The 27,684-nt window shown below is 47.8% G+C and overlaps 1 protein-coding gene and 1 long non-coding RNA gene across 4 annotated transcripts in view; one reads left to right on the top strand and one right to left on the bottom strand.

The window, feature by feature from the left end:
* The window catches only part of ATXN7L1 (ataxin 7 like 1), a 227,482-nt gene that overhangs the window by 127,664 nt on the left and 72,134 nt on the right, over positions 1-27,684 (top strand). The window lies entirely within an intron of this gene.
* On the bottom strand, positions 15,029-27,660 carry LOC129151428 (uncharacterized). Of its 2 annotated transcripts, none has more exons than XR_008558112.1 (3): positions 27,240-27,660; positions 25,123-25,372; positions 15,029-15,678 (listed from the first exon to the last, which is right to left on the bottom strand). It is a non-coding gene; the product is annotated as an uncharacterized LOC129151428 (long non-coding RNA). The 2 variants fall into 2 exon arrangements; XR_008558113.1 differs by having other exon boundaries at positions 27,269-27,660.

Below are 27,684 nucleotides of genomic sequence, written 5' to 3'. Positions count from 1 at the left end.
AGCTCCTGCATTGAGTGTCTACCCCCTGTTGGTAAGTGCGCATCATAGCGACTGGCTGACCGGTCGTTGCAGTCATTCGGTCATAGCGGTCACTTAGGCTTTTATATATGTAGATATGTACCCATAGAAAATGTCTAGTATTGCTATGTATGCTTTAACACAAATGGTATCATATATAACTTCTGCAACACGACTTTCTCCAAACCATTCAAATTGCATGTCTTTCAAGTCTGTGTATGGCTGTGTGCCTCATGAATAGCATTCCATAGAATGGACGTGTTGGTTACAAATGTGGGACTTTTTTGCCACTATAGTTTCCGGCAGTGCTGCAATGAGCATTCTTGTACATGTGCAAGTGTTTCTCCAGGAATTTCTGGGTCATAAAGATGCACATTTTAATTATAATAGCTACTGTCAAATGATCCATCAATATACTTGAGCTAGAAAAAAGTCGTGTTCCATATTATGTGGCTAAATGGGACACAGAAGAGAATCAGATTGCTAGTATTTAATTTGTTTCAATGTTTCTCTCTAGTGAATACTAACTAGGGGTAAGACTCATTGGGTGTTATTTTTAAAAACCTCATGCTGTGATGATTTCAAGTGCTTTTAACATGTTAACAATTAAATTATTAGAAGAGGGGCAGTGTGGCATAGTGGTCTGCCATTCTCTAGAATCTACTGATTCCACCTAGATGCCGCAGCAGTTGTGTGATCTTCAGGCGCTCCGTATTTGCTTGACAGGGGCCTGGGATGCCACAGCACAAAAGAACCAAGATGGGAGAGTCTTCGTGGCCTCTCACATGCTCCCATGTGTTCATTCATTCAGCAACTGTGGTTGATCATCCCCCAAGAGCTGGGCACTGGGATGTCCTTTTGCCAACCAGTTTTTCAGACAGGCCGGAAATGCCCAGAAATGCAGGGGGCCACTGCATCTCTGAACCTTCATTTCCGGTTTGGTTGAGTGCATGCTGGAGGCCTGGCAGGAAGCCCAGCCCTGAGGAGACAGAGGGGAGGGTGACATGCTGCTCCAGGATTCGCTCACACCTGGCTCTGAGAGCCATCGCCTCGGACGCTCGGCTCCATCTTGGCATTTCTGTGCTACCTGAGGGATGGGGGAGGAGGGGTGTGTTAACCATCCTGAAATAATGTGAATGGTAGATTCAGTCCTTCCAGATGTGCCAGATGTGCACCATTTCCAACTTCACTCTCACAGGCTTCTTTGTGTTCCTGGGATTGTTTCCTAGATGATTAGGTGTTCAGATGGATGTGTGAAAGCTAATAACTTGCTGCGCTGCTATTTAATCAGAAGTGGAAAAATTAAATTAAAGTGGCTCACAATGTCCCTATTCTGATTAATCAGAACCAGGTATGTGCTTCACATTCAAAGAGCAGATTCCTTACAGGGAGGGCTCTCCCCTCACAACCCCTCCACTGTGGGGAGTCTTCGGTGGAGCATCTGAGGAGGAGGAGGGAAAGGATTCAGATTTTGTTTTCAGCTTTATGGAGTACGTTTCATTGGAACACTAATGATTGGGGTTTTATTCTCCCAACAGTCCTATAATGTGCCACAACTCACTCCAGAGTGGGGAGTGCAGAGATGGAAGAGGGCTGCCAGCTTCCGCTTATTGTTTTATATCTTTTCTCAAAGCAGAGGTGATTTATCTTGTTTTAGCAGTGGCCAAACAGTTAACTCCCCCTTCTCTCATCTCTATTATGGACCTTGTTTGCCCTGTGTAGTAGGTCAAACTGTGACTCCTTAAAAAAAAAAAAAAAAAAGTGCTCACCCTGGCCAGTGTGGCTAAGTGGTTGGTGCATCAGCCTGCACATCAAAGAGTCACGGCTTCTATTCCGGGTCAGGGACACATACCTGGGTTGTAGGTTCACTCCCAGCCCTCAGATGGGGTACGTGTGGGAGACAACCAATTGATGTGTCTCTCTCATGTTGGTGTTTCTCGAGCACACACACGCTCCCTCCCTTCTTTCCACGCTCCGAAAAACCAGTGGGAAAAATATCCTCAGGTGAGGATTAACAACCACACAAAAAATGCACTCCAATCCTATCTACCCCTTCCCTGTAAATGTGACTGTATTTGGAAATAGGGCCCCAGATACCGTCGAGTTATGCTGAGGTTGTATTGGGTTAGGGCAGGCCCTACATCCAGTGACTGGCGTCTTTATAAAGAGAAAGGAGAGAAAGGTTTGGGTATAGAGACCTCACCGGGAAGATGGCCATGTGAACACAGAGGCAGAGATTGGAACGAGGCAGTGACAAGCCAAGGAGCTGCACGGATTGCCAGTGACACCAGCAGCTAGGAGAGAAACCGGGTCCAGATTCCAGCCCATCCACCCAGCTTCTTATGGCTTAAGATATAACTCAGTACATCTCTGGTAGAGGGTCGGCAGACATTGAAGGGATTATACGGTCACCCTCGATTTTGGAAGAATCCGAAATTGGGGGCACGGCTGAAGAGCGGCTCCTCAGCTCTCCGGCAGTGCAGTCTGCAAACGCGTGCTTGGCCAGGCCTTGCACAGCGGCTCTTTCTGTGCCTACCGCTTGCTGAAAAGCAGAAATCTACTTCAAAAGCAGCTCCCTGTGCCGTCGCCTTTTCTGTATGGGTAGGTTTTAGTCTGTCTTCTGCTATGGAGCTGCCAAATCCTAACTCTTCCTGTCTCCACCAGGGGCTCCAGGTACCCCCCACCCCCACCCCACCCCGATTTAAGTAGGTATCAGATTTGCAGAGCATAATCTGATCATCCCTAGACTTGGTCCTTTCCGAAAAGACCTAGATCCACGATCAATATCCTCTGTACTTGCTCCTGCTCCCACTCAAGAGGAAGCCCCGTGGTACTTCTCTGGGGGACAGTTAATGCCATGAGGGTCTTTGGAATCTTAAGCTGGCGAACCACGAGACAGGTTTATGCCTGAGTTTAGGAAACCAGCAAGCCCCGAAGCCCCGGGCTTTTTGCACATGGGAGCTCTTTAACCTATAAGCCTTACACAGATTGTCTGGGATGATGACTTTATTAGCTACCAAGATCCCCTTGAGAGGGCCTTCCAAGCCCTTCGAGAGGTGGGGCAGGGTCCACCCCAGGGGAACCCCCTGGACTGTGTGGGAGAAAGGTGTTCCCCAGAGGAAAATCAAGATCTATGTTTGGAAGAAGAGATACAGGGGGAATGAACGCCGAGCTGGCCATGTACTAAATAGTCCCCTTACCCGTCCACTCCTTTTTCTCTTTCCTTAGCTCCCCTTCACTTATCTACTACTGATTACAAAAGAAAAGAAAAATCTGTTTTAGTGGGGATTGGCCAGGGGCCTGGTACCCACGGTAGACTGGTGGGTGTCCCGTCCTGCTCACCGGGGAATCTGGGTGTGATGTGGAAACGCAGCCGGCAACTTGACACCCGCTTCCGTCCATCACCGTCTGTGATGTCTTTCTGCGCCTGGAGCAGGTGCCTCTCGTCTCATCTCAGAGGCCCTCCCCACAAGTGAAATCCTCTCTCCCAATTGGCACTCCTGTGCTGCAGCCTTCTCTCCAGCTTTTGGAGAACAGGGCTTCCTGTTCTATTTTTGAACAGTCGTAGCCTGGACACATGCCTTCGCAGACACAGAGCCCATGTGAATGGCAAGCATCCGACCTGAATACCTGCCCTGTAATTAGGGACCTGGGTTGGCCCCCAAGTGCAGATGGTCGTAAAGCTCGCAACCTGGCTGGCCGCGTTTTCTCCTCCTGCATCAAGTGTGTATATAGAGGTGTCTCCTTGCCTGGGAGAGTCCAGAGTTAGTCTGTGCCCCGCCTCTGGGGGGAGCCCTCAGGCATCCACGTCTTAAGGTGGATGTGGCCCTGCCTCTTAGGAACAGTGAGGCGAGCACTGTTGTAGCTTCCTTAAATCTTCTCCAGTCCTGTCCACCCTGAGGGTGGAGCTGGATCCATTTTTATGGGATCTTCTGATCACTCAGCTCACTCCAACTGGCACACAGGAACTCAGAATCTGGACCACTGACTGGTTGGCTCTAAAACAAACTAGAACCTCTGCAAAATGCCCGCCCTTCCTGTGGCTGCTGGGGCTGGGCCCACGTGAGTAGGTGCCTATTGAATGCTCTTTCCTATCCGCTGTCCTGCAACAGATGAACCGGAAGGTACTACCTACCGCAGGCACAGGACTCAGCCCGAGAGGCCATCCCGTCATGCTTACGTCTGGTGTTCTCTTGTTATTGCGGTTGCTTTAAAAAGGAATCCGTTCTTGCCCTGGACAGCATGGCTCAGGTGGTTGGAGCGTCGTCCCGTGTACCAAAAGGTGGCAGGTTCGATTCCCAGTCAGGGCACATGCCTAGGTTGTGGCTTTGATCCCCCGTTGGGGCATGTAAGGGAGACAACTGATCGATGATGTTTCTCATTTCGCTGTTTCTCTCTCTTTCTCTCTTCCTCTCTCTCTAAAAAATCAATAGACATATCCTCAGATGAGGATTAAAAAAAGAGAGAGAGAGAGCATTCCAGGGTCAGGTTTGGTGACAAAGATTTTTTTTATCTGATTTAACTTCACCTCCCCCTATGTCCTCTCCCCACCGCACCCCACAGAAAACGTTTTAATGCTTGATGATATTAACCATTTCACAGTTGTCGTATTAATAAACAATTATAATTTTCAACTTCTGACTTTCAAATATTAATATCCTTACTAATAAAAATCCTTGCATATTGACAAAAAACATGCTCATTATGGAGTGGATATGAGTAGGCAGTTTGTCAGAAAAGAAATTCAAGTAGCCAATGGACATGAAAAATGTTCAACCTCGCTGGTAATCAAAAACAAAAATTAGAACAGTATTTCTCACTTATCAAAACGGCAAATATTTAGAAGTTAGTCATACCCAGTGTTAGTGAGGAAGGAGAACAGACTGCTGGATGTTGGGTATGTAAATGGGGGTTCCCTCCTGCCGGACATTTAACTACATGTACCAAGGGCCTAGAACCAAAAACTCTGCTTTTAGGAATTTATATAAGAAAGTAAATAGAAATGTGTGCAAGAACTTACCTAAAGGATATTCACTACAGAAGAGCAAAAAAATTGCAATCAGTGTGAATCCCTAACAGTCAGGGCTGTTAAGAGTACTAAGTATACTTTTAAAAATAATCTTTTTAAAAAATATTTCATAACATGGAGAAATGTTCATGATGAGAAGAAGTGGGGGAAAAACAGCATTTAATACATTTAATACAGAATGCTCAGTACAATCAGATTTTTAAAAATATGTATGTATATTTTTTATTGGTGTGGTGACTGGGTAATTTTTATTTCCTTCCTTATTCATATCTGAATTTCTAAATTTTTTTCTTACATACTGTTTTTATATAACTACTAGAGGCCTGGTGCACGAAATTCGTGCACGGGGGTGCAGGGGAGGGGGTGTCCCTCAGCCCTGTCTTGGCCTGCAAAGACCCCAGCATCCCTCACCCGGCCTCTAGCCAGAGGTTCCTCCCCTCCTTCTGCACAGCCTCTGGGAAGATGCTTGTCCTGGGGCCTCCTCAGGGCCCTGGCCCACGACGCCCTGCAGCTCGGGTACTCAGGGGCTTGGGCTTTCAGGTCTGGCTTCCTCACCTGGCATGGTGAGCATCAGCTGCCATGGGAGCCTTGCCTTAGGAGTCACCCCCTTGGACCATACTACTTGCGAGTGTGTGTGGGGGGTGGCCTCGGTGGCAGTGATTTGATGTCTGTAGCATGCCCACTGACACCCACCACCGCAGCGCCACACTGGTCCCATCTGGACTGCTGGCAGGGGCTTCCAGTCTGCGACTGGGGCTGATGGGCTGCGACTGGGGGCTGCAGGTGGAGGACCCCGGCACCCATAGGGCTGTCAGCATCAGGAACTGGAAAGATCCATTTTTCTGGTTCCTCCCAAAGGCCCGTTCACTCCCGCTGCATGGCTAATTTTCACTCCCGCCGCACGGCCGGCCAGGGCGGGGGCGCATGCGCTTGGCCCTGGAGGCCCGTTTACTCCCGCCGCATGGCCCGCTGGGCCACAGCACAGCCATGGTGCAGACGCTGAGCAGGCTCAGCGTCCTGCTGGCCCCATTTGGTGCCTGCTCAGCAGCGCGGCGGCCAATCACGAGTCCCCGCCCCCCACTCCTCCCACCGGCCCAATCGGCTACCCCGGCCACCCCAAGTCTCGCCCCGCCCCGTGCCTCCCGGCCCAATCGCGGGCATAGCGGAGGTACTGTCAATTTGCATATTACTATTTTATTATGTAGGATATTCTTTTAATTTTAAAGAACAAATAACTTGATAGCAGAGCTAGAGTAAAGGTACCTGAGAACCCATTTTGGTTTGGGGGTTTTTTGTTTTGTTTTGTTTTCTCCCTGGGCCAGAATCTAAAAGAACAATAAAACAACTGGGCCCCCATACAAAATAGTCTAATATCTTTGTGGAGATCTCCAAATCCTGAAGGAGGGAATAATGATCAGATGAGGTCTACCCAGGTTTTCATTTTGCCACCCACACCCTTTCATTGAATTTTTTCCTTACAGATATGAAGAGTAACTACTGACACGTCCCAGTGGGATTTTAATTACATAATGGAGCTAGTATTACTTTTTTTTCCTTATCTTTTAAAAAATTCTTTAAATTCTATTCGTACCCCTTTCTCCTGATTGGAAGGCAGACTTGATGGCAGCTTAGCTTCGACATCAATGCTCCCTGAGGCTCCCTCCTTCCTCTCCCACATCCTCTCTCTTTTCTCTCCCTCCTCTTTTTTGAGGGAAAGGGTCCCTTTTCTTTGCCTAAGCCTTAAGCCTGCCGGTGTCTGAGTAAGACGCCTCAGCGACAAGGGGTGTGTAGAACTGCTTCTTCCCCGTGTGTACAGGACTGGAGATGGCAGGGCTCGGGCCTGGGATCATCATTGCAGTATTTGCTCTGTGTTAAGAGAGGGTTTTTCACCGCCAGTATCCCTGCCCCACCGGTAACCATATTACCAGGTCAGTCCTATAACAGAGATGGGAACAAAGCTGCGGCTAAAATATGAATGTCTACCATTCAAGAGTGAGCACTTTCTCCCTCTCCCTGGGGTTAGAACCTTTGTCAGTCCCGGGCACACGTGCCCCACGTGGGTGTTCATGGTAATGCCTTTAGCACTGTGCAGCTAGCTCAATTCTCCAGTTATCCAAAATTATAGCTTTATTCTTTTTGAAAGCGGTAATTGGCAGGGTCAGAATTTAAATCCGAATCCTGCAGCAGAGCCTTTGCCTGCGGATCGCTGCCTCCAGGTGCAGGCCTGGAGCTGCAGTATCAGCATCCGCACCACCCAGGCAGCAGCTGCCCCGCCCGGACCTGCTAAATGGAATCTTCCTTGTTCTGGCCACCAAAGGAATTCAGGATTCCAACTGTTGTAAAGCATGAACCAAGGGACATGAATGTTAGAAAATTGGGACGCTCTGAGGAGGTACTGGGGCTGCCCTTTACGGAGCATTTCCTGGATGCTAGACATGGGCAGAGCACTTTATCTAGTTACCTCACAGGCTGAACTCTAGGAGGAAGATATTGCATGCCCATTCTCCAGATGAGGAAAAGGGAGGCTCAGAGAAGTGAAGTTCTTTGCCCAAGTTCCTAGCAGGTAACTACTGTGGAACCTGGGTTTTGAACCCATGCCAGGTCTTTCTGCTATATATACCAAGCCACCTCCCAGAGCATTAAGCTAAGCAGTGACATCTAAATTTTTTAAATTATTTTTATTGATTTCAGAGAGGAAGGGAGAGGGCGAAAGATAGAGAAATATCGGTGGTGAGAGAGAATCATTGATCAGCTGCCCCCATTTCCCCCCACACTGGGGATCAAGCCCGAAACCCGGGCATGTGCCCTGACTGGGAATCGAACCGTGACCTGCTTCATAGGTTGACGCTCAACCACTGAGTCACGCCTGCCGGGCAGTGAAATCTAAATTTGAAGTTATACTCGTGCTATGACTGTCGGCCTGGCCTGGGAAATGAGTTTCCATCGGGTCTGCTTCTGATACAGGGCTTCTCAAGCTTCAGGGTGCAGCACATGGGCCTGGAGAGCTTGTAGCGCAGATTCCATTCAGCTGGTCCCGGCTGGGCGGGCTGTTGGCTGCCCGGTGGTGCTGATGCTGACACTGCAGTCCAGGCCTGCACCTGCAGTAGCACTGCCCTGGGCGTGGAGGCAGCGATTGGCAGGCAAAGGCTCTGCTGCAGGATTCCGATTTCAATTCTGACCCTGCCAATTAGTGGGTGGCTTGGGCAAGCTACTTAACCTCTCCGGGCTTGCTTGCTCATCTTGAAAATCAGGATTTAAATTGCAGCTACTTCTTCGAGTCGTGAGGATTAGATGAGATAAACCACATGAAGTGCTTACAATTGATAGTTCTTAATCAGGATTTGCTTTTATTAGTAACACATGGAGCCACCATGTCCTGGGGTGGAGGAAAGTGCTCTGGCCTCAGTCGGAAGGTTTGAGATCCTCTCGAGGTCCTGGGAGGGGAGAGCCACAGAGCCCTCCTACACCTCCAGGCAGGAGGGCTGATGGGGAGGGACCTGGATAGCTTGTTGCTGCGGGGACCAGGAAGTTGCTTGGATTCCCCAGGCTTACTCTAGAAGTCCTCTGGGGGCTCCTGACGGACGGACGGACGGACGGGTTTCTCAGGATGCATGCCTGGCAGCCATTGCCCATGGCAGACGTGGCTCAGATGAAGAGCACACACTGAGTACCCGGTGCCGCTGACCTGCCGGAGTCCTAACCTTTCTCCCTTGGGCCTCGGGCCACCCTTATGCCACTGTGCCTGCCTTAGTTTAAGGACCTCGGGCCATGCTTCTTTTTCATTGCAGCTTTTCATTTAACTTTTATCTAGGAAGGCGCCATGGACCCACATCACAGGGAAAGGAAGACAGAAGCACTGGCAGCTATGCTCAGGGCTGTCTGCGTAACAGCCTCGGCCACTTCCCCATCTCATTCCTGTAGCACACCGGGCTCCAGCACAGGCCTATGCCCCGGTTCCCCTCGGAGCCCCGCCGAAGCACCCTGTCCAGGACAGGAGCCTAGGAATTTAGAGCCTTACTGCACACATGTGGTTCTCAGAGCAGCAGCGGCGGCCCCAGGCCCCGTCCCTGGCTGTTGGGAGATGTAGGTTTTATTATTATTCAGGTCTGGTGAGGCCAACAGATCAGGAAGTAGTTGCCATTAAAAAGATAGCTTGTGCCCTGGCTAGTGAACTCAGGGGTTAGAACGTCGGCCCGCACACCGAAGGCTCGGGGGTTCATTCCCGGTTAAGGGCACATACCTGGATTGCAAGTTTGATCCCTGGCCCCATTCGGGGGGTGTGCGGGGAGGCAACCCATCAGTGTGTCTCGAATCAATGTCTGTCTCTCTTCCCCTCCCTCCCTCCTTTCCACTCTCTCTGGAAAGCAGTGAAAAAATACCCTTGAGTGAGGATTAACAACCACCACAAGAAGATACTAGTTTGTTACAGTTTCCGAAACAAGAGTGCATGTCATGTCTCACAGGGCCACATGGGTCAGTCAGGAGGCAGAGGGAGAGGGAAACCATGGGTAAGAGGCTTTATAGTGGCCTCCACGAAGAACTGGCTGCAGAGTTAGCAGGCTTAAGATTGGCTGGTTTGGGGTATAAGGATGTCTCTAATTGTCCTGTTCCTGCCCCTGGGGTGACTGGGCAGGGGAATCGTGGCCTGGAATTGAAGAGCTCCATAAAGGAGGTGGTTTGGGGTCCAGCCTTTAGACTGGTTGATTTGCATATGAAATGTGTACACTTGCAGGTAGAGTTTACTATGTGTAGGAATTGGCTAGCCCAGAGTCAGCAAGGCCCTAAAATGTCAAAGCATCAGAAATACAGAAAAACAAAAAGGCATGATTAATACACGCCCTACAGAATCATAATCTGCATTTTGACAAGATCCCCAGGTGATTAATGAGCACGGTAACGTTTGAGAAGCACTATTCTAGGGCACGCTTCTCCGACACAGTGAATTGGGTCCCCTAAGAGCAGCAGACGTGCCACGCCATTCTGTGTACAAATAGGGAGTGACGTGGGTTTCTGAGACTAAGGACACCAACACCAGGCTGAAATCTTAAGTGGGCAACTAAGAGAAAATGTCACAGAACATCAGCAATGTCTTCCATTTCCTGGGCAGGTGCTCATAATAGTGTTTTGATTGTTAATAATGACTGCTACAGCCTTATAGATACTATTTAAATAGATGTAGTATTACTTTCTATAACAAAACTTATGTAAAAGGAGGGAACTTAATGGAGATAAAAAGCCAGTATTTTTATCCCATTTTGCAATGAGAATTGGCCAGTAACTATCCAAATAAACCCTGGTTTCCTGAAGTCCAAAATGAGTAGTGCTTTGATTTCTTTTTTAAAATTTTATATTTTTAATTTGATTTTTCAGTTACACTTTACATTCAGTATTATTTTATATTAGTTTCAGGTGTACAGCTCAGTGATTAGATAATCACATACTTTACAAACTGATTACCCCCTTGATATTTCCAGTAGCCACCTGGCACCATACAAAGTTATTACAATATTATTGACTATATTCCTTATGCTGTACTTATGTCTCCATGACTGTTTTGTAACTACTAATTTGTGCTACTTAATCCCTTCACCTTTTTCACCACCACCCCCAGCACCCACCCCCTCTGGGAACCATCAATCTGTTCTCTGTGTCTATGAGTCTGTTTCAATTTTGTTTGTTCCTTTATTTTGTTCTTTAAATTCCACATATAAGTGAAATTATATGGTATTTTCACTTCTCTGACTGACTTATTTCACTTAACTAAGCCCATGATCACAAATGGTAAGAGTTTATTCTTTTTAATGGCCGAGTAATATTCCATTGTATATATGTACCACATCTTTTTCCCCCTTATATTGAATGTGTTGGAGTGACACTGGTTCACCAAATTATACAGGTTTCAGGTGCACAATTCCACAGCACATTATCTGTACACTGAATGTGTGTTCATGGCCCTAAATCAAGTCTTCTTCCACCACCACTTATCCACCCCATAATACTCCTCCACGTCCTCTGCCCCATCCTGGCAATCGCCACACTATTGTCCATGTCCGTTAGTTTTTTTCTTACTTTTTTTTCCTTTTTGCTCAATCCCTCCACTCCCCAACCAGCTTCCAGCCCCTCTGCTTCCAACAGCTGTCAGTCTCCTCCCTGTCTATGAGTCTGTCTCTATTTTGCCTGTTAGTTCAGTTTGTTCATTAAATTCCACATATGAGTGAAATCAAATGATACCTGTCTTCCTCTGACTGGTTTATTTCAGTTAGTATAATGTTCTCCAGGTCCCTTTTTTATGGCCGAATAGTATTACATTGTGCAAATGTACCACAGCTTTGTTATCCACTTATCTATTGATGGACACTCAGGCTGCTTCCAAATCTTGGCTATTGTAAATAACAATGCAATGAACATAGGGGTACATATATTCTTTCGAATTGGTATATCAGTTTCTTCAGATAAATTACCAGAGTGGAATCGCTAGGTCATAAGGCAGTTCCATTTTTAATTTTTTGAGGTAACTCCATACTGCTTTCCACTGTGGATGCACCAATCTGTATTCCCACCAACCGTGTACAAGGGCTTCGTTTTCTCCACATCATCACCACACTTGTTTGTTGATTTGTTGGTGATATCCATTCTGACAGATGTGAGGTGATAGCTCATTGTGGGTTTTAATTTGCATTTCTCTGCTGATTAGTGACATTGAGAATTCTTTCATATGTCTATTGGCCATCTCTATGTCCTCTTTGGAGAAGTGTCTATTCAAGTCCTTTGCCCATTTTTTAATTGGATTGTTTGTTTTTTTGCTGTTGAGTTTTATAAGTTTTTTATACATTTTGGATATTAACCCCTTATCAGATGTATCATTGGCAAATATGTTTTCCCATTCAGTGGATTGTCTTTTTTTTATTTTGTTCATGGTTTCCTTTGCTGTGCAAAAATTTTTTAGTTTGATGTAGTCCAATTTGTTTATCTTTTTTTTTGTCTCCCTTGCCAAAGGAGAAAAATATTGCTATGAGAAATGTCCAAGATTTTACTGTCTATGTTCTCTTCTAGAATTTTTATGGTTTTGAGTCTAGCTTTTAAGTCTTTAATCATTATTTCTTCAAATAGATTCTCAATCCCTTGTCTCTCTTCTCCTGGTGCTTCTATGATATGTATGCTGTTATGCTTGATGTTGTCCCAAAGTTCCTTTAAACTATCCACATTTTTTTAAATTCTTTTTTCTTTTTGCTGCTTTGATTGGGTATTTTCTTCTACCTTGTCTTCCAAATTGCTGATTCGATCCTTTGCTTCATGTAGTATACATTGATTTCTTCATTTCTGACTGGTTCATTTTTATGGTTTCTATATGTTTTTTTAAAAATGTTTACTATCTTTAAGTTCTCACTGAGTATATTTATTCTTTTCCTAAGTTCTTTGAGCATTCTTATAACCATTGTTTTGAACTTAGTATTTGGTAGATTGCTTGCCTCCATTTGATTAAGTTGTTTCACTTGAAGCGAGTTTCTTTATCTCCCCATTTTGGCTGTCTCTCTGCATTTGTTTATGTGTATTAGGTAGATCTGCGATGCCTGCCAGTCTTGGTATGGTGGCCTTATATAGTAAGTGTCTTGTGGAACTGAACAGTCTCCCTGATAACCTGAGCTACGTTCTCCAAAAATGCCCTTTGTGTGGGTTATGTGAACTCTCTGGTTGTAGTTGAGTCTTGATTGCTATTGACCCATCTGTGGGTGCAGTTGACCCCTGGACTGGCTGACCATGAGGATTGACCCGACCACAATGTATGAGCTCCTGTGGGGGGGCTGACCCCATAAAGTATAATTTGCTCCAGGAGGGTCAGGTGCCTGCTAAGATCTCCCTTTGGGTGTGCCACTTGTGGAGATAATTGGGTCATGCTCTGATGAGGTTGAACTCTGCCACTGGGTGTGTTGGTTCTGGAGCGTCTTAGGAAGGGACTATGGTGCAGGTCAATGTCAGGCACTTCCTGTGACTGGCCCTGGGCTACCTGTCTGGAGCTACAAAGCAATCCACAGTTTGTGGCTGCCTCTTGTGGACCTGAGTGTGGGAGGGAGGGACGAAGCTGCACACCAAGGCAGACTTCCACCAGCACTGAGCCAGTGGAGCAGGTCAGCAAAAGGACCAAGGCACCCCAAGATTCACCTTTCTTTGTTTGCTAGCTGCCTGTTAGGCTCAGCCACTGAAAGAGCCTCTGGAGGTACTTGAGTGGCATGAGGTAGGTTCTCAGTGAGTAGGGATGAGTGTTGTTCACCAGATTGATACAGATTCAAACTGTGCCACTCAACAAAAGTCTCAGGGTACACCAAAGTCAGCCATCACCTGTCCGGTGCCCTCGGACCTTTGTAGTGGGACAGGGTCTCAGGGAGTCATCAGGGCGAGGCAAACAGAGTTCATCAGGCCCAAACAGACTGAGATTTGGTCTGTGAAGGGGATCTCAGCACAGAAATGGGGGCGCTGGTCGAGTGTGCAAGGGAAAAAATGGCCCCTGCCCTAGAGCTACACAACTCAGTCTCTGCCTCCTTCAGAGACCTCCAAGAGAGTCTGCACTGAGGGCCCAAGTGGCCATAGCCAGCTGATTCCTCTGCAGGGTCCAAGCTTGGCAGGGTGGGGCCATTGGGAATCAGGAGGGTGGGGCTAGTGGATCTCACGTGGGTTGGTCAGGCAATGGGATGGTAATGGTCCCTACTCCAGAGTCACACAATTCAGTCTCTGACACCCCTTGAGTTCACCCTCAAGAGCCCTCCAAAAAAGTCCACACCACAAGTCCAGGCAGCTGGGTGAGAGCTCTGCAGGGTGGGGCAACAGGGACTTGGAATATAGGACTAGTGTATTCCTCCAGGCTGATGCAGTATGGAGGAGGTTATAGATCCAGGAAAGATGGCATCTGTGGGCAATGTGGAAAAGGAATTCCCAATGGCCCTGCCCTGCCAAGCTTGCACCCTGCAGAGGGACCCTGGTGGCTGTCTCTCAGCTCTCTCCCAGTGCCACACAACTGAGTCTTCACATGACTCCAATGTGCTCCATTCTGCCGAAGCCCTGGGTGAGTGGCTGTGAATGAGGTTTTGTGCACTGGCCCTTTAAGAGGGCACCTGGGTTTCTAGCAGACTCCTGCCTCCCTAGTGGACAGAATCCTCACTGATTTTCATAGCCAGAAGTTATGTGGGTTCCTCTTCTTGGCTTTGGTGCTCTGGGCTGGGGTTGAGACCCCACATTCCTCAGGAGGGACCTTTACAGCTGAGCTATCCCTCCAGATTCTCAACCGCACACAAGTGTGGGGCCAGCCCTTTTCTCATCTCTGCCCTTCCTACCTGTCTCCATGTGGCTTATTCTGCAAATCTTGGTTGTAAGATTTCTGTTCAGGCCCTAACCGGTTTGGCTCAGTGGATAGAGTGTCGGCCTGCGGACTGAAGGGTCCTAGGTTCAATTCCAGTCAAGGACGTGTCCCTTGGTTGCGGGCACATCCCCAGTAGGGCGTGTGCAGGAGGCAGCTGATCGATGTTTCTCTCTCATCAATGTTTCTAACTCTCTATCCTTCTCCCTTCCTCTCTGTAAAAGTCAATAAAATATATTTTTTAAAAATTTCTGTTCAGCTAGTCTTCAGTTGGTTATTCAGATGGCTTGTTCTGTCATTTACTTGTGATCCCAGTTTGGTCCTGGGAGGAGGTGAGTGTAACTTACACCTACTCTGCTGCCATCCTGGATCTCCTCCAGTTTCTTTTAATGGGACAGTAATCTCTTTGGAGTGACCAGTTATCTCCCTGGGTGACAAGTACAACTTACACTTGTCATCACACACACAAACTCCTCTGGAAGGAGCCCTGATTGGTCCACTCCACTTGGAGAAGAGGCAGTGTATCAAGGAAGAATAGAGAGAAAAAGAAACAAGAGCCAAGTGTGGGTGTCGCTTGGAATCTCCATGCTTGGACATAAAGAGACCTTTGAAATCATCCAGTCAAATCCCTCGTTTTAATGACAGGGACACTGAGGCCCGAGATGTTAGTAAATTGCATGAGGCCCTGTGACTCCTTAATGCAGAGACAGGGCATGACCCAGGCTCCAGGGCCCGGGGCCAGCCTTCTCCACTTTCTCCCCCTCCCCCTCCTCCATTCCCACTTTGACAGAGCACCTCCTTCCTCTTAGATTGGAGCTGAAACATTTCATGCTCAGTCCAGCAGTGCTGACAATGCAGCCATGTTTTTTTGTTCCTTCGCTTTCTTTATTTATACTCAGGCTCGTTGCAGAAGGATTTAAGGCTGATTATAAGGTGGCAAACAACAGAGCAAAATAAAACTAATTTAAAATAAGTGAGAAAGATGAGACAGAGGAGTAAGTGGCTTCACAGCGACTTTGCCCGCTGCCATTCTGCTAGGGCCATGGAGCGGTTAGCCGTTAAATCAGCGGTCGGCAGTGCGTCCAGGCTCATGGCCCCACTGCTCAGCGCTTCGGCAGGATTTTTTTCCTTGCTGGTTTTAGAACCTTCCCCCTCTTTGTATTCGAGATGCCCTTGAAGGTCACTTTGAGGGACTTGGAAATTCTCTTCGGTGGGTCATATTTGTGGGGTGTGGCCACGGTGGTGATGGTGGTGATGAGAGGGCTGTTGTGTTGTCGCTGCCCTGTAAGACCAGGAAAGAGAGGAGAGCTAGTTAATATGTGGAACCTTCGAGCTGTCCAGAACCAGTGACCTTCCTGGCCCCTTTGTACGCCCTTGCAGCCTGAGAGGAGGAGGCTGACTGTAGCCAGGGTTCAGAGCAGCTGCCTGGGCTTTTCCCTGCCCCCTGCTCATTCTTTATCCCTTTTGCATTATTTTGACTTCTGCTCAAGTTCCGGCCCTTGGTTCTGTGAGGCCACTGCCCTCGCTGCTTCTACATCTTCATTCAAGGGACCCAGGCGTTCTCCCTGCTCTCAGGACCTCTGCTTCCCGCCCCCCACAGAAAGCCCTTGGTCTGATTCCCCCTGGACTCCGGTGTGCTCTCTCTGACTCCTTAGGCCTTGTTCCAACCCCCCATTGCTTTGGGTGGCCTCTCCAGTCCCTGCCAAGATTCTCCTTCTGCAAAATGAGTCAAAGCTAGCCCATCGAGAGTTCCAGTCATGGCACTCTCACCCGTAGGAATGTTTGTTTGGAGAAATGCAGGTTGAGGCTGTCCTAGTAACTGTCGTTGATTGGATCTGAGGTGCTAAGCCCTCTACAGTCCACGGGATGGTTCCACACAAAGAAGAAGTACCCCACCAAAATGCCAGGAACCTCCCTACTGACACATTGGGAAGAACTCAGAAAAGCCTAAATATTTACAGTTGTGCAGTAGCATCAAAAAAGCCACGTTGCAGATTTCTTGGTGTGCGCCCAGGAGTTTAGTGGGAGAAAAATCACTAAATTATTTTTATCTACACAATGTGGTTAGGAAGAATTACATTTGGAAGGGTCAGGCTATGCTGGACATGGTTTATTTCGTGAGGCCAGAGCCCCACGGTCGGATGAAGCGGTGGCTTACTCGGGTAGGTGTAGGCCTGCTCCTGGAACCTGCTGACTTCTGGGCTTAGGTAGGCACCCTGGAACTGCGAGTGCAGCCCGTCACGTGGGTGCTGTCAGAGCACCCCACCCCTAAGGGGATGCCGGTGGCTGGCACAGCATCAGTCAGTGGGAACTGGCTGCACTGGGAACATCTCTCCAGAGGTTTTTTTCTGTACCAGGCAAAGGAGCAGAGCACTCAGAATTAAATAGTCTATTGCCTCTGCTAAACCCACTGTCGTGCTCTGAGGCTTAAAAAGCCCTTTTTGAGTGCACTGGCTAAGACAAGTAGTTAAGGTTAGCTAGCCCTCAGACCCCTGGAAACGGCTGGCCCCCGAGCCCTGCACTTTCTCTCACTCTACTGCGGATTGGCTAATTATTTCCTCATTTACTCATTCATTATCTAACGCACTTTGAGTGCCTGCTATGCGCCAGTACTAAGACAAGGTCCCTGACTTCGGCTCGTTATGGTGTGCGGAAGAGGGAGGCAAGGCAGTCAGTCGGTCCTGACAGAGCCCTGTGCCAGGTGCTGAGGTGGAGGTGTGCTCAGTGTGTCCTGGGCGCACTGAGAAAGGGACCGAGAGGTGCAGGGTGACAGGAGTCCCCCCAGCATCCTCCTAGATGTGGGGATGTTTGAACTGGGTCTTGAAAGAAAACAAAGCATTATCCAAGGTGAAGAACGAAAGGGTGGCCGAACGTTCCGGGGAAAGAACACTGTGCACCAAGCCACAGAGGCTTGAAACAAAAGGCTCTCAGTAGTCCGGGCCGGCGGGAGGGCAGGATGCCTAGGGGGAGGGTATCGGAATGAGCCGCAGCGCCTGGTGCCCTGGAGACAAGGAGCGCTGCGACGGATTCCTAGGGGCTGATTCTTCTGCAGCTCAAAGACACGCGAGGCCATTAGACATCCCTCAAAGCCACATGTCAATCAAAATAATTAAAAGCAAAAGAGCCGGAAAGCTGGTTCATATATTCCAACATCCATCTGGCTTCCCTCGCTTCCTCCCCCCCCCCAAAAAAAAAAATCTTTTGATAAAATAAGATGAAGTGCCAAAAGCATGTGTGTGCTCATTCAGTCGTATGACATAGAGTGAGTAGAGTGTAGTTTTTGTTTTTGTTTAAGAAAAAGCTCAATCCCTGCAAAGCAAAACTGACTGATTGCTAATTCATACTTGGGCTCGGAGTCAGTCAGACTTGAGTTCAGGTTCTAGCTCTACTAATTTAAGTTTTCATCCCTCTGGACTTTGATTTCCTCCTCGGAACATGGGAGTGATAATTCCAATCTCACCACGTTATTGTGAGAATTAAACCACATAATCCCAGTGGTTTTTATTTATCAGCTTCTTTCTTGCTTTTTAAAGTACAATCTTAATCCAAGGCAAGATGTAGAGGATGGTATATGAGGCTCAGTTATAATTAGTGGAGTAAAAACAATCACAGATTACATTTAATAAAATAGATTCTAGAGATAACAGAATTCCTACTTCATTTATTTTATTCATTGGGCAAATACCTATCACACACTTTCTATGGACTGGCACTGCATGAGGTTTAGGGACCAGAATAGTGAACAGGACAGACCCAGTCTCTGCTTTCATGAGGCTCATAAGCTGGTAAAGAGGAAAATGTGTTAAGGACTCCCTCCCTTCCTGAAACCTGCCCATCTCAGGCTCACCCTGAAACATGTTCGCCGTGGACTGTGGACTGACTGACCTAAGCTGGTGTGGCTGTGCAGAATTTGTAGGTGTATTGTGGTAGAATACAGTTGCCACTATAGAAGGTTACAGAAGGTTGAGGTGGCGAGGGTTAGTTTCTCACCCATTTCCTCACTACCAGGTTGTAATGAACGCTAGTGTTGGGCTGAAATCTGCCACAGATACAGGCATTTATCAAATATCCTATTAATATGCAAATTGTCACTCCAACACACAAGATGGCTGTCTCCATGTGGTCAAAGATGGCCACCCCCATATGGACACAAGATGGTTGCCACAAGATGGCCGACAGGGAAGGGCAGTTGTGGGCGATCAGGCCAGCAGGGGAGGGCAGTTGGGAGGGACCAGGCCTGCAGGGGAGGGCAGTTGGGGGGGACCAGGCCTGCAGGGGACGGCAGTTGGGGGGGACCAGGCCTGCAGGGGAGAGCAGTTGGGGGCAACCAGGCCTGCAGGGGAGGGCAGTTGGGGGTGATCAGGCTGGCAGGGGAGGGCAGTTAGGGGTTACCAGGCCAGCAGTGGAGGGCAATTAGGGGCAATTGGGCCGGCAGGGGAGCAGTTAGGCGTTGATCAGGCTGGCAGGGGAGTTGTTAGGGGGTGATCAGGCTAGCAGGCAGAAGCAGTTAGGGGCAATCAGCCAGGCAGGCAGGCGAGTGGTTGGGATCCAGCAGTCCCGGATTGTGAGAGGGATCCCAGATTGGAGAGGGTGCAGGCTGGGCTGAGGGACACACACACACACACACACACACACACACACACACACACACACCCGTGCACAAATTTCATGCACCGGGCCTCTAGTTTATCAATAAGTAGGGAGAAATCAGTTCACTCAACCTATCTGGTAAACTTGATGAAGTCCAGCCCTCTCTGCTTTGGCGTGTTTCATCATACCATGTATGAAAGGTTCACTGGAGGCAACTGCAAGAGTATTCCAGAGACAGGACTCTGTTTCCCTGACTCAGCAGCATGCTGTATCAGCCCTCATAACCTATCTCCAAAGGTTTGGGGCCGGGCCTCTTATCTTGAATCCCTTTAATTTTACCAATAAGCACCCATATTTAGCATTCATTATACTAAGTCACAAGTTTTACCAACAAAAGCCTACTTTTTACATTCAGAATGCTGATCAAAATACCGATAACAGAAAGACTTAAAGTAGCCACTTTGGGAGTGTGACCCAATCCCAGACTTTGTATTCTTGATAGCATGTGAGTCGATCACCCCTAGAGGTAAAGCCTAGGGCGTTCAGACACAATGAAACACCAGTTATACTCAAGTATTTTCTTTTTCTCTCTTATTTCTTTATATACACAAGAAAATCGTAGGCATTGTAAACCACATCCCATTTCTCCTATTCAAAATGTATGATTACGTGTATGTGTGGGAGAGGAGGGGGAGGGCTGGCTTATATCTAAAGTAGCCATAATTCCTGGATTGTTCAAGAGAATCACAGCCTCTACCTATTGCCCTGGGGCCCGTCCACTTAGCACCCTTTTGCTTTCAGAGGTGTCCAGTTAGGGTGATGAAGTATATGGTTACTCTACTTATAGAAAGAATGCAGTGGCACAGAACAAAGATAACAAACCCAGGAGAAGTGCGTGTCCATTCTGTCCCTACCAGTTCCCAATAGGGTAGCCGTGGGCACACCGCCTCCCCTCAATAAGTCTTATTGTCCTCCTTTGTGAACGGAGAATAACACACCTGCCTGCCCCTCTCCCTAGTCATTTTTTAAGGAGATACCAGTTACCCCATGGATGTGAATCAACTTTGTAGAGAGAGCAGCACTAACAAGAGTTAAAGATTATTCCTATCCTTTACCACAACCTCGGTTTGTGCCATGGCCTGAGCGAAAACTAGCTTTTCGGCATGGCATCATGGCAGCTCTTTCACTTGGCTTCCTGGAGGGTGGAGAGACCTGTAGCCCACTTCTGCCAGAGGAGTAACCAGCAGAGCCATCTGCTTGAGGATTTGCATTTCCCCTTAACTCCATCAGACCCTTAAAAGTAAAACCAGCCCAGCTGAAACCGGTTTGGCTCAGTGGATAGAGCGTCGGCCTGCGGACTGAAAGGTCCCAGGTTCGATTCCGGTCAAGGGCATGTACCTTGGTTGCGGGCACATCCTCAGTAGGGGGTGTGTAAGAGGCAGCTGTTCGATGTTTCTCTCTCATCGATGTTTCTAACTCTCTATCCCTCTCTCTTCCTCACTGTAAATAAATCAATAAAATATATTTTTTAAAAATAAAAATAAAATAAATAAAACCAGCCCAGCTGGCGTGGTTCAGTGGTTGAGCGTCAGCCTATGAACCAGGAGGTCACAGTACGATTCCTGGTCAGTCACATGCCCAGGTTGTGGGCTCTGTCCCCAGTGTGGGGTGTGCAGGAGGCAGCCGATCAATGATTCTCTCTCATCACTGACGTTTATCTCTCTCTCTCTCCCTCCCTCCCCATTCCTCTCTGAAATCAATAAAAATATTTTTTAAAGTAAAACCAGAGGCCTTCCTTTGCCTTAAGATGCATTCATATAAAAATTTTTCAAAGAGATTCAACTTAGCCTTCTTTATGAGTGGAACTCTTAAAAGTTTGAGAAGACACCCTAACCAGTGAGAGGTGAGTGTGAAAGCGCAGCATGAGTGCACTGCCTTGTTGACGCATAGATAACAGTCACAAATGAGGTGAATAGGGGGTAGGGGGCCCCAAATAAGAGTACTGTTTTGCATAATAATGTAGAATTTTACTTTTTCAAAGTGAAAAATTGCTTCCTTTCTTATTACAAAAGTAATGCATTGTAAAAAACTGCCAAAATTCCAGGAAATATAAGAAAGTAAATATTTCGGTGTCCGTGTAAAGCTTTCTAATCCTTTCTATGTGGCTGTCTCTATGTTTACATGTGTACTGATTTGCATACATTATTAAATAAAAGTGGAATCCTATTGTAGACATCGCTTTGAAATCTGGTTTCCCCCCACCCCCCACCCCCATATGAAATGATTGTGGACACATTTCAGTAAATATAGACCTACATCGTCATTTTCATAACTTGCCAGCATTCCATTGAATATACGTGCCAGTCGTTTACTTAGCCAGGGCCTGCTTGCTTGGTATGTAGGTTTGTGTTGCAGGGGTGGGGAACCTCATTTCTGCCGAGGCCATTTGGATATTATAGCATCATCCGTGGGCCACGCAAAACTACCAGCTTCAATATCAGCCTGCTGTATTGGTCAAACATTTACTTAACTCACCCCTAATGCCTTGGCAGGGCCAGACCAAATGATTTGGGGGGCCTTAGACAGCCCATTCCCCACCCCTGCAACACCCGACTTTCGGGGCACAGTATTACCTTTTGCTGTACTTTTTAAAAAATCAATATAAAATACCTACCTCCAACACACACACACACACACACACACACACACACACACACACACACTTGACACACTTTTCAAAATTCCCCCATAAGTCTCAAATATCTTGGTTTATCTTCTGGGCACTTAGGCGGGAGGACTCCTGACGGTTGAAGTGCAGGCGAGGAGGAGCTGTGAATAACGGGGCAAAGGGCAGTGTAGAGTAGAGCCCAGACACCGCATTGTTGCAAACTGCCTGACGTGGGGTCCGTTTCTTTAGGAATAACTTCCTCCTACACTGAAGCCCTGGTCATGCACCAAGCAAGATCGCTGCCAGGAGCCTCTGTCACTTAGTCACCCTTGCAGCCTGAGGCCCAGTCCTCAGAGTACTCCTTTCAGAAAGGAAAGCTTGTTCGCGTGCGGGTATTTACACGTGGCGCGGCCAATAACCAACACCTCAGTATCGTGAACTCTGCCACTGAGTAAAGCTCCTCGGGAACCCAGCCAGCAGCTCCGAGCACTTGAAGGGCGCCGAGCTCAGCACCAATAGGGGCACCCTTCCGGCTTTCATTGAGAAAAGCTTACACTTAGTTTATGTATAATACTAGCAAGCTTGCCAGTCTGATTTCCAAGTTCAGCAAATTAGCACTCTGAGGACTGTGGAGGCAGCCCCGAGAGTAAAACCAAGTGGCATCAGACTGCAGAAAATATAAGGAAAAGACAGGATGTGGGGAAGCTGAGACCCCTTTTGTACAGGGACAAGCAGCTCTGCCTACCTTCTCAGTGTTTGCAAAGGGTGGCATCACCCATGATGGTGGGGCAATCGATTTAGTGGATCCCGACCAACATTTTAAACAATGGAATAGAAGAGAGAACATCAGAGTGCTTTTTAATTAAAGATAAATATTATCCTTTGGAATTTTGGTCTCACATCCATCTGTCCATGCTGGGTTGCAGTGTGAAATTCATTTCTTAAGGTGGATCAAAGTAAAAAAGTTTGAAAGTTAGAGTTGCAAGCCCTGAAGTCATCACCATTTTATAGCAAAGTATAGAAATGAATGCCCTTAACAGTGACCCTGAGTTATCCAAAAAAGGATCAAATAGTGTTCAAAGGATGTAATTTAAGAGGACAAAGGACAGTGGGATGAAGATCTTTCAGAAAGATTCCTGTTACAAAGTGCCTGCAATTTTTTGAAGAAGATTTAGTATTTTAAATTTTAAGTGGAAAGCCTTTCTACCTTCTTCCTAACTTGAATCACCAACATAACTTTTAAAAATACCAAATTTGACCTGGGATGGGGGGAGGGAGGACACCTGAAAAATATAAAATAAAATATTTAAATTTTAGCCCAACCGGTGTAGCTCAATGTTGACCTATGAACCAGGAAGTCATGTTCGATTCCAGTCAAGGGCACATGCCCAGGTTGTAGGCTCGATCCCCAGTCGGGGGGGGGGGGGGGGGGGGGGGAGGAGGAGGGTGTGTTTCTATCTCTCTTTCCCTTTCCCTTCCTCTCTGAAATCAATTTTTAAAATATTTTTTTAAAATAAAATAATTTTTTAAAGTTAATTAAAATAGTAAATTTGATATCCATCTAACATAAAGATATTCACCTTCCAGGTATACCTAATAAGGCATGCGTATATCTTTGTGATGCACATTAACTGCAATGTCATTTGTTCATTCAAAGCCAGCATTAAAAATGCACAGCACGGTTTCTCTGCTCTGGCTAGGCATTGGCCTACACAGATAAAGGAGACTCAGAACTGACCCTCAAGGAACTTATTTACAGTCCAGTGATCCAGATTTCAGTCAACCCAATTTATTGACCTTCATCATAGAGTCATTTTGCAGATTTTGGTACAGTACTGACTACGGCTGATTGAAATTTGCTCTCTCCTGAAAAATTTAGCATATGTGGCCCCCATATGTGCAAAACTGGTCATGAGCCCACATCACAGAGGATTAAGCCAAAGCCAGTCTCAGGTAAGATCAGGCAGATTGGCCCAGTCCCTGTGAACCTGGGTAACAGGGCAAAAATAAAAGCATGGAGCTGAGCCTTAGGTTCTGACCTGGAGGTATGCAGGGCAGCATCAGGGGGAAAGCCAAGTCCTCAGCCAACGGCTGCCACAGCTGCTGACATGCTACCCTGCCTTACTGACTCCTGACAGCTCAGGCCTCCATCCTGTTCTGGATCCATCCTTTTCTGGATCCATCCTTTTTTTCACCAGCTTTCCACATAACCAGGCCGTGATTTAAAGACCTCACTGGTCCCTGCCCAGCTTCCTTCTCTGTATGTGTATGCAGCTCCCTTCACTGAGGCCCGGGGGGGGTGGGGGGATCTAAATGCCCAGAGAGTGGGCACAGGGCCCCAACTCTGTCTCCATCGATGCTGTTGTCCTCAAGAGCTGGGTGTACTGTGCTCACCAGCCTTCCCCAAACCACCGTATTCATTGGCAAAGTAAGACTGGTCTGGTCTATGGTTTCGTAAGCACACCAGTACTAACCACAGCAAATTTCTGCTAATGTTCCATGTTCCATCAGCCCACTTTTACTAACTTGATGTTACAAGTTTGGTGGCCATGCCTCACGGCTTTTCAGATGTTCTGATTTTAAATGGCCTACCTGCCTGTCTTCTTTGAATATGCCAGCACTTGTCAAACCATGTGTCCTACTTTTTGGTTTAAAAAAAAAAGAGGGGGGTCTCTATTCTCAGAGGAGTCACAAGGTACATGGAAATACTGTAATCTACTCATGTTGTATCTTGTGAGCAAATGAGTTTTCCTGTCGAGACCAATCTGGTGTACCCAGTCCCCATATTCTTTTCAGGTAGCATGGATGCAAATGTGGTGTGGTTACCAAAACAACCCCAAACAAACCAGCGCGAGGCACCACCTGTGCAGCTCATCTACCCACAGAGCTTCTCCAGGGAACAGGAGACATAAATTTCATTAGTCTCTATGACCTGGGCTGCTTTCGTGACATTCAACACAAAGGCCACTTTGACACCCAGTTTCTCTGGCCCTTGGTTCTGTGTTTTGTTGTGTCGTGTTTTCAGGGAGAAGGAAGAGGAGAGACAGATTCATGAGGCAGTGGCAGAACATTCTAGAACTTTCTAATCACCTCCTCCTGGCCGTCTTCCATCTTTCGTTCCATACTCAGCATCTCTTTCATGGCCCCGAGCGCTTGGACACCCTGACATGTCTGCATTCCACCCCTGCAAGCACCACAGCCCCTGCAGTAACTCCCTGTCATGCTCCCTCAGCAGAAATGCCCCCAACCTGCAATGAGCCTGCCCTTGTGCATCACGTAACAGTAATGGCACCCCCTCTCGAGCTGTGAGTGTGCCCACTTGGCACAGACAAGGCACGTGACAGCGGGACCCTTCATTTTGGTGCCATGTTTCCAGTAGCTTCTGTTGCCTAAGAACTCAGCAAAAGCAGAACTTTGAAACATCACATTGAAGAAGAGACCCACCAAACCGTGTGCGAGGCAACACACCTGGAGACGCAGGCTACCTCATGTACCGCTTGGCAGGCCTGCAGGGCCACTCTGTGCCGGCTTCTTAGGCCAGGATTAGGTGAGGAGCCAGGGGTCAGCACGTGGGTGAACTAATCAAGTGAAAGGCACGGGAGCAGACTGGGCAGAGAAGGTTCCTTTCCATTGAATCAGAACTCTGGTGTGCAGATGTCCGAAGCTGCTGGAGTGGAGAGGAACCCTTTGGCACGAGGCGTTTGCAGTCTGTGAACTGCTGCAGAAAAACCGTAAAAACAGGGCATTTTGAGGAAACCAAGGGAGAAAATGTGTTTTTATAATAAAACAACTTTACTGGCCTTTCTAGTTCTAGCATTGTGTGTTCTGGAAACACAGTAGAAGCCAGCGAGAAGGCCTGGGTGAGGAGATGGGAGAGCTCGGGCTGTTTGTGATTTGCACTGCGGCCTTGGACATGATTTGTGTCCTCTCCAAAATCTCTATTTACCTGTCCATAAAAATGGGACCCATAAAGCTTTTTAAAGTACGTTGTGAATAATAAAACACCACACCAGCACAAGTCGTCATTCGTGGGGCTTCTCTAACCCTCTGTTTTCCTCTTTTTAAAGGGGGATAATAATAATACCAGCCCTCCCCATCTCTCGGAATGCTTCGGAGGATCAAATGATAGAATGTGTGTGGAGGAGACGGGGAAACCATGGAGTTCTAAGTGAGCAGCGGGGCTCACGAATGTTCCGGGGCTTTAAGGAGTCAGTTGCCAGCCCTGAGGCCAGGGTTGGCTTAAGACTCACTTTGCCAGACCAGAACTTTCTCTCCAGGGCATCCCTCCCTCTCTCCCTCTCCCCCACCTCAACGTTCCTCTTGGCCTGCTCCTTCCTTTGTCTTGGATGCTCTGAGTTGCCTTTGCTCATCTCTCTGGATCTGTCAGGCAACTGCTGCGTCTCACTCCAGGGAGCATCATTTAAGATCCCAGTGAAACCGTTTCTATATGTAGTTTGTAATAAAATGTGCGTTCCTTTGGGAGGAAAGGGGCAGCCACTGTGTGGGCTCGTATCCACCACCATTGCCCTGGTGGCCCCCCAGAACCAGAGGGCCTACAGATACTTTCCAGCATAAATGAGAGTCTGGCCCAAGGTTCGAGTGGCTTTTACAAACAGCCTGTTCTACTTGTTACTTTCCCCTAGGCCTCTGGAGTGGGGAAGGAACACCATTTTATTCTTCAAATCAGAGCTAGAAGATGGATGGATGGATGGATGGATGGATGGATGGATGGATGGATTGGGGTAGCGGGGGAGGTTTGAGTCCACTCATCAGTTTAAAATTTCTCATTCTTACACCCACACCCCAGTTATCCTCAGGTAACTCTAAAATTTTATCTGGTTCATTGATGCACTCTGAGAAGGTAGTGGAAAACCTTGTTAAATACCGGGTTTAAACATTCCTTTTTTATTTTATTTTGCCAGATGAGAATACTTTATTCACTGTCACCTGAAGAGAGCACAGACTCCTGTCCTAAGGAGGGTCAGAGGTTGATCCTAACAACCTTAAACTCCAAGGGGAAAGGGAAGCCTTTGTCAGGACCAGGTCAGAAACAGCTGTCCCTCCCTTAGCTTCCTACATGGCTCACGGAGCAGGGAACTTGGAAGTCCCTTTCCGGTGTGCTGCTGTTGTTGTTTTTACTTTATTTTAGAGAGAGGAAGAAGGGGTGGGAGGGAGAGAGACAGAGACACATCAGTGTATTGTTCCACTTATTTATGCATTCATTGGTTGATTCTTGTTTGTGCCCTGGCCCGGGGTAAGCCTGCAACCTTGGCGTTTGGGAAGGTTGGACGCTCTAACCACCTGAACTACCCAGCGGGGACCCCTTGAAAACTCCACTCAGCACGCCCCTTTTTCCTCCCGTGGGGTTTACCAGCGAGCACAGTCCAGTGCAGTCACTCCAGATGCGTACCAAGGCCTCGGCGTTGGCAAAATCTCTGAAGTCAATCTCTTAAGTAAAAAGATGCTTCAAGGAAGCACCCAGTCAGTTCCTTCTAATAACCGCAGGTTGTCATGTGACCCCTGCCCCTCCCCCGTCCCCCATTCTCTCGGGAAACCACCCACCCCACCAAATAAACTAGGTTGACCCGTGTCCCTTTAATCTGCCAACATCCACCTTTCTTCCAAGGTGGTGGTCATCTTTCGCTTTTGTTATCTGAGGGCTGCTGGATGCTTGCTGGTTACCCAATGGCTCTGGGGCTGGCATAAACAGTTAACAAAAACACGGCGCACGAGGCGGCCGTTTCGCTTTCTGTGCTTGTTGTTCTTGGCACGGGGTCAGTTCCATGAACTTCTGGTGTCCAACTGGTAGGACCTGAAACTCCGTGTTTAACAAGTGCCTGTAGTCAAAACAGTTGGCGTGTGCGAGCGGGGAGAGCTGGTGCCGACTGCAGCTCTGCAGCTGGTCCGCCGCGGCCCTGGACGCGCCGAACCCCGAAGCGCGGCGCTCCCGAGTCGGGGTTGGGCTTCTGTTGTTGTCACGTTGTGAGGTTTTTCTTTCTTGTTTTTTACCCACCACCACCCCCCCCCCCT

Source organism: Eptesicus fuscus, chromosome 14 (assembly GCF_027574615.1).
Source record: "Eptesicus fuscus isolate TK198812 chromosome 14, DD_ASM_mEF_20220401, whole genome shotgun sequence".
NCBI lineage: Eukaryota > Metazoa > Chordata > Mammalia > Chiroptera > Vespertilionidae > Eptesicus > Eptesicus fuscus.
Note: the sequence above shows the minus strand (reverse complement) of the source record. Positions and strands in the feature narration are given on the sequence as shown.